This window comes from Xenopus tropicalis, chromosome 6 (genome assembly GCF_000004195.4).
Source record: "Xenopus tropicalis strain Nigerian chromosome 6, UCB_Xtro_10.0, whole genome shotgun sequence".
Taxonomy (NCBI): domain Eukaryota; kingdom Metazoa; phylum Chordata; class Amphibia; order Anura; family Pipidae; genus Xenopus; species Xenopus tropicalis.
The window spans coordinates 23,104,827-23,114,286 of NC_030682.2; positions in this window are offsets into that span (position 1 = coordinate 23,104,827).

The window sequence follows — 9,460 nt, forward strand, 5'->3', positions numbered from 1 at the left end:
CAAGACATTAGACAGTCCCAGTTATTCTAGTCTCTTACTTCAGACCCTGGGCCGCCATTCTTTTCCAGGGGCTCTAGCATCTAATGTGTTTGCGCCTATGCAGTATAGGAACAGGCAAATAATTTCTGTACCTGTGCTAGAAGCATTGTGGTCTAACGACTTGGTTTAAAAAATACAAGTTTTTGTTATTGCTGAACAGAGCTTAACAGCTAGATTTCAGAATCCCTGGTTCTTGCAAGCAACTGATAAGAAGCCTGAAGTTAATCAGATTACCACTGTGCTCTCCCCTGCACCATGGATTTCTCCTAGCAAACAAAGGGAGGAGGTTGTTTATATAGAGTTAACTAACTAACTAAACTAACTCAGATGATTACAGTGGGAAGTAGTAAGGGTAAAAACAAAATCCTAAGAGTCCTGCTCTTTTTAAATTAAAATAATAGTATAAGTTTTGAGAAAAATGTTAAGTTCATATAAAGGTGTATGTTGCCCATTTTAAGCACATTATATATATATATTTAAGCCTCAGGTACCATCAAAGAAATTGGTGAGAATTTCAGCAACTTTTAAATGGAGTAGATGAAACGTAGAGCTCTGATGCCATTCAGTGAAGCTTTACAACTCTGGGTATTTGGGGAGCGTTCAGCTCTAAAGGTGGCCATACATGCTAAGATCTGCTCGCTTGGCGAGGTTAACAAGCGAGCGAATCTTCTCCCGATATCCCCACCTACAGGTGGGTGATATCGGGCTAATTTGGTCGTTTGACCCTGGGGCCAAATGATCGAATTAGAACGACAGGTATAGGCACAGTCGGTTCGGGGACCGCATTAACAAACCGATATGGTCCCCAATCCAACTAAAAATCAAACCTGCCCAATTTCAGGCCAGATGACGGTCAGGCAGGCCCGTCGTTAGTGCCCATACACGGGTAGATAAGCTGCCGAGTCGGTCTAAGGGACCGATATTGGTAGCTAGAATCTGCCGGTGTAAGGCTTAGCAGTTACTTGTCACGCTAGTACTAAACGCCAGAAAATCCCCTGCCATAGACAAAACTGAGAATTGCCTCTGCTAAAACGCACGTAGAGACAGTTATCAGTAAATGATCGGCATTATTGGTTTCTGTAGTTGTGGCAAGTAGCTGCTCGGTGTGCCTTCACCCTAAGGGGCAGATTTCTAGGTGGCCATTATTTTGTTTCATTCTTATCATTTGTTTGAATCCTTCAAACACGGGGAGATTAGTAGCCGCGCGACAAATCTCCCCGCAATGCCATCCCACCGGCTAGAATGTAAATCGCCGGTGGGATGGCATACGCGGCGCCACAATTTGCTGAAGTCACCTTGAGAGGAAACTTCAGGCTATTTCAGTAAATTGTGGCGCCGCATATGCCATCCCACTGGCGATTTACATTCTAGCCGGTGGGATGGCATTTCGGGGAGATTTGTCGCGCGGCAACTAATCTCCCCGTGTGTCACTCTCCTTCTTTTTAATAAACCAGAGTTAGGGCAGTAATATACAATATCCCAATGGAGCCGGGATCCTAGGGCGCGGGTTGCACGGCCCTGACACTAATCTCTGCTATTTACTAAGCAAACAAATCCTGTTCATCTGAGTGAATTCACATATTTATGTTAAACAAATACACGGCTGTGTGTCGGCTTGTTACAGCCAATGCCCAGTTCTATGTGAGTATAATGGCTACAGGGCACTTTGTTTGCTTTTAATATTTTCATACCCCTGTGGCGCTGGGAGTTTCAGGTGCAACGCTCACAGCTTAAACCAAACACCTGTTCCCTTTTAAAGCAGAAGGATCATCAGAAGGAATATTTATGCCGAAATCAATATCTAAGGTTTTATCATTATATCAGTGTAGAATCCATATTGGCGATAACAATACAGCCACCGGTATTAGTTACTGAAGGCTATATACTTCATGTTCCTCCTCCCTCTTGCAGGAAGGTGCCTTTATAGCTATAATTATAGTTACTGATTATGTTCTGCCACCTGCAAAGGCAACAGGAATTATATCCGCAATAAAAACTCCCTTTGCTCCAATAAAAAAAAAAAAATGCAACTGCTTTGCAGGGTAATTTATTCCCTTATTTCCTTCTCTTATGTAAAAACATCACAAGGCTGTAGGGTGTGGGATATAGAGGGAATCTAAGGCCACTGATGCAGCCCAGCCCTGTGCAGCCTCTGCCAAGCAATAAACTACTGTACATAAAGTAAATATATAATTCTGACTCATCATTTGTATCCAGGGCAAGTCTGCTTAATGGTTCGTGGCAATTGCCATTGGGATGAATGGGAAAGAGATCAGGGGTCGCCAAGCGAGCGGATCTTCTCCCTATATCCCCACCTACTGGTGGGCAATATCGGTTGAATTCAGGCGAATTTGGTCCAAATGATCGAATTAGATTGCCGGTAATAGGTGCAATCTGTTCAGGGACTGCATCAATGAGCTGATGCAGTCCCTGATCTGACTAAATTTTTTAATCCGCCCGATCGATATCTGGCCGATTTCAGGCCTGTTGTTTGTGCCCCTACACGGGCTGATAAGCTGCCGAATCGGTCTAAGGAACTGATATCGGCAGCTACAATCGGCCGTGTATGGCCGCCTTAAGTCAGTGTAGATCAGTGATCCCCAACCAGTAGCTCGTGAGCAACATGTTGCTCCCCAACCCCTTGGCTGTGGCCTCAGTGGACTCAAAGCAGGGGCTTATTTTTGAGTTTCTGGTTAGGAGGCAAGTTTTGGTTGCATAAAAACCCAGTGTAATTGCCAAACAGAGCCTCCTGTAGGCTGCCAGTCAACATAGGGGCTATCAAATAGTCAATTATAGCTCTTATTGGCACCCCCAGGAACATTTTTAATGCTTTTGTTGCTCTCCAAAACTTTTTCCATTCGAGTATGGCTCACGGTTATAAAAGTTTGGGGATCCCTGGTGTAGATAAAAGCACGAGGCTGCATTTATACAGGTCATGGAACTCCTCTGTGACTTCTAATATCCTTTATTGGATACTTTAACACAAATTACATCACTAAGCACTGATTATAACTGATGGCATCACTAAGGATATAAATTATAGGATATGAGAACAAAAAAAGTGGGGTTATCGCTTATTTTCATCATATCCCAAGCAGCTCAGTGTAGCTCAGACCGATGCATGTGTTGTGTCGGGCTCCCCAGCAGCTGCGGAATCCTCCCGCTGAAGCCAAGCGCTCGGCTTATTCATAAGGAACACAAAACATTGCTCAGTGTACGGAAATAGTTTCTGGTCGTGTCTAAGTAGCGCTGCTCCATAATGGGACCACACAGCGGAGCCGCAGGCAATGTGGGTGGCCACAGGGGTTTCTCCCTTTCTTTCTACAATAGAAAAGTGCTCTTGTCCATCTTTTAAAAGGAAAACATAACACACATAATTAGGGGTACTACTATATTACACCATTCTGTGTAATTATGGGATAATGATAGCAGGACTCTCGCCCAGGGCATTTCCAATAGACAGTGCCTTTATGTCCCACTGCCATTATGGGCGTTATAGTTTCCAGTGCAGCTGCAGACTCACAAATCAGAATTCAAATCAGAATTCAAGTCACTTTTGAAAGGAAAACTTAACACACACACACACAATTAGGGGTACAGGTATAGGATCCCTTATCCGGAAACCCATTATCCAGAAAGCTCCGAATTACGGAAAGCCTGTCTCCCATAGACTCCATTTTAATCAAATAATTCAGATTTTTAAAATCGATTTCTTTTTTCTCTGTAATAATAAAACAGTACCTGTACTTGATCCCAACTAAGATATAATTACCCCTTATTGGGGCAGAACAGCCCTATTGGGTTTATTTAATGGTTAAATGATTCCCTTTTCTCTGTAATAATAAAACAGTACCTGTACTTGATCCCAACTAAGATATAATTACCCCTTATTGGGGGCAGAACAGCCCTATTGGGTTTATTTAATGGTTAAATGATTCCCTTTTCTCTGTAATAATAAAACAGTACCTGTACTTGATCCCAACTAAGATATAATTACCCCTTATTGGGGGCAGAACAATCCTATTGGGTTTGATCAATGGTTTATTGATTTTTTAGTAGACTTAAGGTATGGAGATCCAAATAACGGAAAGACCCCTCTTCCGGAACACCCTTGGTCCCAAGCATTCTGGATAATGGGTCCTATAGCTGTAGTACTATACTTCCCCATGCAACAGTCTTTTTAAATGATCTACTGCTTATTGGTCTGTGCAATGTATTCATCCTTCCTAATCTGCCATCAGTGTTCCAGTCCATTTAAAGGGGACCTGTCACCCTAAGAAATAATGCCAAATCCTTTTGTATCATGTTAGTAAAGCCAAATAAATTTTACTTACACTATATAAATGATTGAATTTCTTTTCCCTTCAGTCTTGGAATCTACAGTCACAGCCAGCAAGCAGCTGCCATTTTGTGTACACTATTATTAAGGCAAGCTTTGTTTCACCCCAAAATCTTATACATTTGCCATCTGGGTGATATCTAGGAAGTGCTAAATGGAAAGTTAAAGTAATCAGAATTGAAAAATCTCAGCTGTCAATCATATATTGCCTGCCCCGCCTCTATAGAGGCGGGGCAGGCAATATATGATTGACAGCTCAGATTTTTAAATACATTTATAACAGGTATGGATGAGTTAATTAAAAAAAGAATTTGGGTTTCATGTATAATTGGTAAAGCACTTTTATTTGTAGAGTGTAAGCTCTTTTGGGCAGGGCTCTCTTCACCTCTTGTATCGGTTATTGATTGCTTTATATGTTACTCTGTATGTCCAATGTATGAAACCCACTTATTGTACAGCGCTGCGGAATATGTTGGCGCTTTATAAATAAATGTTAACAATAATAATAATAATATTATGCAGCTTTTTATGTGTGGGTGACAGTTCCACTTTAACAGCTTTATAGGGGATGTGCGCCTTTCAGAATTACCCTGTGTAGTTTAAATAGGGACCTTAGATTGTTATAGTTCCCAGTGCAGCCGCTGCCATTATGGGAGTTATAGTTCCCAGTGCAGCCGCTGCCATTATGGGAGTTATAGATCCCAGTGCAGCCGCTGCCATTATGGGAGTTATAGTTCCCAGTGCAGCCGCTGCCATTATGGGAGTTATAGATCCCAGTGCAGCCGCTGCCATTATGGGAGTTATAGATCCCAGTGCAGCCGCTGCCATTATGGAAGTTATAGTTCCCGGTGCAGCCGCTGCCATTATGGGAGTTATAGTTCCCAGTGCAGCCGCTGCCATTATGGGAGTTATAGATCCCAGTGCAGCCGCTGCCATTATGGGAGTTATAGTTCCCAGTGCAGCCGCTGCCATTATGGAAGTTATAGTTCCCGGTGCAGCCGCTGCCATTATGGAAGTTATAGTTCCCAGTGCAGCCGCTGCCATTATGGGAGTTCTAGTTCCCAATGCAGCCGCTGCCATTATGGGAGTTATAGTTCCCGGTGCAGCCGCTGCCATTATGGAAGTTATAGTTCCCGGTGCAGCCGCTGCCATTATGGAAGTTATAGTTCCCAGTGCAGCCGCTGCCATTATGGGAGTTCTAGTTCCCAATGCAGCCGCTGCCATTATGGGAGTTATAGTTCCCGGTGCAGCCGCTGCCATTATGGGAGTTCTAGTTCCCAGTGCAGCCGCTGCCATTATGGGAGTTATAGTTCCCGGTGCAGCTGCTGCCATTATGGGAGTTATAGTTCCAAGTGCAGCCGCTGCCATTATGGGAGTTATAGTTCCCGGTGCAGCCGCTGCCATTATGGGAGTTATAGTTCCAAGTGCAGCCGCTGCCATTATGGGAGTTATAGTTCCAAGTGCAGCCGCTGCCATTATGGGAGTTATAGTTCCCAGTGCAGCCGCTGCCATTATGGGAGTTATAGTTCCCAGTGCAGCCGCTGCCATTATGGGAGTTATAGTTCCCAGTGCAGCCGCTGCCATTATGGGAGTTATAGTTCCCAGTGCAGCCGCTGCCATTATGGGAGTTATAGTTCCCAGTGCAGCCGCTGCCATTATGGGAGTTATAGTTCCCAGTGCAGCTGCAGACTCACATGATTAAGTCGAGTACAAATCAGAAATTAACGGTTGGAGTCACGGGTCTGACCTCGCGCGGGAAGGGGCAGCGGCTGCCGGAGCAGCTTCTTTTAACCTACAAACTCTAATTCTATGTGACTGCTCGTCAGAGGCATTAAAGGCCAACTTCCTGCTGGCTGCAGATTAATAGGCTATTGATTTCATCCCCCCGCCGCCCCAACTAAAGCGCCAGATTATCCCGACTTCCCTTAGAAGTGAGATCAATGATTATTTCGGAACCGGCCGCTGATTCTCAGTCTGCAAACAGCAGAGCCGGAATGTTAATCAGCCTGTCCTTGTCTGTTATTCGCCGTAGGAACCTCCCTCCTGAGCCAATCATTATTCTGCCCGCGTCCGCCCCTATCTCTCCTGTTTATATATAAGATTAAATAGTCTCTCCCCTCTGCTGCTTAGGTGGAAGCTTCTTATAACCTCAATTAATCCATCAGCCCACAGTCCCTCTGCTGGGAAACAAGACAATGCCCCCCCCTCCTTCCTTGCAGTCTGCCTGGGAAAGGATGCCTGTGATTGGCTGCTGAAAGGATAACTGTCTTAACATCTGGCCAATGGGCAGAATGAGTGAAGAGAAATGGTGGAAGACGCACGGTGTTGTTATGACACTGTGGGATCATTGTGTGAGACAGCTGAAAGCCGCAGGGTTTCCCATTTCTCTGCCGCGTCGTTCTGCCATGTTGCCTGGCGTAGAAAAATGCTGATTATCTGTAAACAATAATTACGCCTGACACGGAGCTGCTGAGTGAGAGCGTTCCACGTCTGAGCGAGCTACCGCTGACCCGCAGTTTGTTCCTGAGGCTTTCTCACGGGGCCCTCCAAATTAAATTAAAGGCCTGATGCGTGTTCCTAATTAAAGGCATGTTCATCGCTCAGCGTTCTTATTAAAGTTCAGCAGTGCAGTTGCTGGGCAACGCTGGGCACGGTTATCGGTAATCAGGGACCAATAAGGCTTTATAAGGCCTTGAATCCAATGCTTCCCAGGGAGGCTCTGAAAATGGTACTTAGAGGGAACATACAGTGTCCTGCCGCCATTATACTGAATAGAGAGTAATAGTAAATACGCACCTTGTGATCTATTTCCCACTCTCTATGGCAGGGATCCCCAAACTTTTATACCCGGGAGCCACATTTAAAGGGAAAAAGTGTTGGGGAGCAACACAAGCTTGAAAAAGGTTCCTGGGGAGGCAAATAAGAGCTATATAATTGGCTATTTGATAGCCCCTATGTGGCCTGGCAGCCTACAGAAGGCTCTGTATGGCATTATACTGGGTTTTATGCAACCAAAACTTGCCTCCTTACCAGAAATTAGAAAAATAAGCCCCTGCTTTGAGGCCACTGGGAGCAACACCCAAGGGGTTGGGGAGCAACATGAGCCACTGGTTGGGGATCACTGCTCTATGGAGTCATCAGCCGCCCTGGAACTGCATGTATTCAAAAGTAGTGTCAAAAGTAGAAGAGGGGGGTAAATGAAATCTCTTCTTTACTGTCTCTCTGAGATGAGCCCTCGCTGGAAGTGTCTGGAGGAATGGTGTTACATAGTGTTGTTGCTGAACTGTAGCTTTAAGTGCTGTGCCAGTATAAAGATTGATAGAAATGGGCACCAGTGGTTCATATCCATTTACTGACAGTTTATTGAACAGAAAGGGAACGTCCAGGGTACAGGGGAATGGCTGAGGCAATAGATCGAGACCCTGGGCAGGTAGAAGGATAGAATGGAAGGTTAGTCTTGCCATGTACATTACAGTCAAATGGATCCCCCCCAGTGGAAGCCTCTTGGACATAAGCCCAGCTGTGGCCCCTAGCGTCCCTACTGCTTCTTTTTGATGGAGCCCAGGACTTCCCTTGACTACATGCAACCTTGGAGAGTCCCATGCCTGGATACTAGTATGTCACTTGCTAACAATGTATTCTGGGTCCCTGTACTGCTTTACTAAGGGTTGGTACCATGGGGCCCCCTGGTACCTCCACCTCCCGCTATGATGGAGTCCATACGTGTTCCCTCTCCTTTTATATACACTAGGGAACAGGAACTGGTAAACTACCATTGGGCCAATGGGGAATATTTGCTCCCCACAGGGGATAGGCTACTGGCCAAGGACTTCTGGGCTGCAGGCGGAAGTTAACCCTTTAGGGCACCTACATTAGCTTGAATGCATAGTGGGCCTACCAGTCCTATGATCTAAATTGGAGCAGCCATGTCAGACATCCCTCAGGGTTGGCCCCACGTACTGCAAGCTTTGTGTCTGGGTCTCAGGATGATACTGTGCATCTGGTCTGTAAGTGGGAAAGTAGGGAGCAGCGGTCAGTGTTGGACTGGCCCACCAGGATACCAGGAAATCTCCCGGTGGGCCCAGGGATCAGTGGGCCCCCCTGCTCTTGACCATTTGGCATATTTCATGGTCATTCCCTATTTATGAATGGGAACAAAGGAGAAATAAATGCTAGCATGTAAATAAAAGAGACTAGGAGAATAAAGAGGTTGGGTGAGGAAAGGAGGAAAAATAGTTTGGAGATCGGGCCTATGGTCTAAAGTTTTCTGGTGGGCCCCTGGGGTCCTAGTCCGACACTGGCAGCAACTGCCAGTGGGTACAATAAGGGTATAGAGTATAAGCCAATTATGTGCCAATATTACAGCTCATTATCCCACAGATCCAAATTCCAGTTTCACATAAAACAAACTGCAGTCTTACTTTACTCCACTGGGTTTTTTTTCTCCTTGGTGTTTTGATCCAGGAAAAAAAGCAGCAGTGAGTTATCCACGTGTGCCACGGTGCCCGGGGCCTGTTTGCCATTCTTATAACCCTGTCTGTTCCCTGGCAGAAGGAACCGTGGCGCTTATCAGAGTAATTTACATCTTGCTGTTTCAATCAAGCAATAAAAGGATGACATGTTAATTGTTCTGTTGGTATTTAGTGCGTCGGAGAGAGTGATTCGTTTTCATTTTAGTTTTCTAACTTATGAGCAGAGTCGGCGGAACAGTAATTAAGAAAATTGTAGAGGCGCGCTGGGAGCAAACATACTAATAAGCATACGGAGCTTTATATTCTCCCTGACTAACAGCAATCAGCATTCTGTTCCACTAATGAACCCTTCTCATTTACTTACACTGACACTCCTATAGAGCGTATAATGCACCCTCAGGGCCGGGGTACAGGGGTCCCATTGTACTGGTTACCTGTGCTACTCTATCATGCCGATAACCAGTTAAAGAAAATGCTGTGAGGCTGCATGGGTCTGTATGTGAGTGGATAGGTCAGTATGGGTCTGTATGTGAGTGTATAGATAGGTCAGTATGGGTCTGTATGTGAGTGGATAGATAGGTCAGTGTGGGTCTGTATGTGAGTGGATAGA